The sequence below is a fragment of the Botryllus schlosseri genome, chromosome 12 (genome assembly GCF_051294905.1).
Source record: "Botryllus schlosseri isolate E-star chromosome 12, Bs_hap1, whole genome shotgun sequence".
Lineage (NCBI taxonomy): Eukaryota > Metazoa > Chordata > Ascidiacea > Stolidobranchia > Styelidae > Botryllus > Botryllus schlosseri.
The window spans coordinates 18,689,091-18,690,697 of record NC_137247.1 but is presented as its reverse complement, the minus strand read 5'-3'; positions in this window follow the sequence as shown (position 1 = coordinate 18,690,697).

Here is a 1,607-nt window from a genome sequence, read left to right as displayed (position 1 = left end):
TATCATGCAATGCTGCATTCGAAAGGGAGCAAAATATCGAAAACAACATCCCCAATTACCGCATGGTGACGCTAGCTAGCTAGAAAATGGTCAATATGCCATAGCCTTTATAAAGGCTATGCAAAATACCACTCATCTCATCACACCAGTGATCCACCACTCAAGTATCTGAGCAACAACATCATTGGGTTATATTTTCCATCTGAACAAGTCACACACAATGTACAATGCGATGTCATGAACAGATAGGAGGATGTCGAACGACACGCACCAGTAGCTATCCTTTACTCTAACATCCACCTCGGCCTAGAGTGCTCGATGTCACAGTTCTTTTCGATATTGATCATTTTTAAGCCGCGGCCCTTTCTACTAGTTCTTTCCATTCCTTGTGAGTGCTTTCTTTTGTCGGGTCTTTTACTGGGCTTTTTTGTCCTCGTAAGAACGGCAGCGGGAAGAGGAGCCCAGACAAACGTCCGGCGGGAATCGACCCGGTCCGTCAGATTGGTGGGCGCTTATCGTAACTACACTACACTACACTATCTCCCCCGCAATCCGTCCCAATCAGAGGAATCTCGCCCAAGAATCCGAAAAATCCGCATATCGTCGCGGTGGAATCAAAATATAGCTCAGGGGTTCTCAGACGGTTATTTTGCGGCCCGCGACGTCTTTCAATATGAATGCAATTACTACTGGCACTGTATTGTTGCATATTAACTGTATTTGTAATTGTAATTGACTACTCATTCTTTGTTGTGTTTTAGTTTCTTGATATATGCTCGAGCTAGTTGATTGTTATTGTTTTGAATCGGTATTCAGCTATGGACTCTTAATTGTTCCAAGAGATTCCCGCTGTAGTGTAGTACATTTTTAAAGAGTGTTTCACTCATCGCGAATGGCTTCTGTTCAATTGAACAGAAACAAGAACAAGGAACGGGAAATTATACAGCGAAAACTGGGTTTGCTTTCTCAGATATAATGGAGAACCGATGTGTCATGTTTGTCGAGGAACAGTTGTTGTAACGAAGCGTAGAAGCTTAAAATGATACCACGACAGTTTCTTCTGTATAGTTATTTATATCACCTGATCTTAGAAAACGTTACCACCTAGGTGTAAAGCCTGAAATCCATATTCAGCGGCGTTGTTAAAACTGCCGACGATGTTACAGACGCATCATTCGAAATGGCTTGGTGTGTATCGCGAAACCCAAGAAATATGCAAGAGAAGGGGTCATTTCAATGAAACTTTAACATGCCGTGCGACTATTCACTATTTCCGAATCTTAGCAGCAAGGACAACATCACCTGACAAATTACGAATTTACAGTTGTCTGATTCAACCGTGACCAGAAGAGTAACAGCAATGTCAGTCGCTCTTTAACCACATGTTCTGAAACACTTTGCCGCGTATAGACTCACTTTAGCCACCTAGCATTGGACAAATCCACCGAATCCACAGACATTGCATAGCTAATTATCTGGGTGCATTTTATCACAGTGGACATATTTGCAGAGGAAATACTGGCAGGGCAAACGTGGGGAGGGGACCAGCGTAAATCATCAACTTGACCAAGCTGACTTCTGTAACTATTGGTGCAAGGCTCCATCCA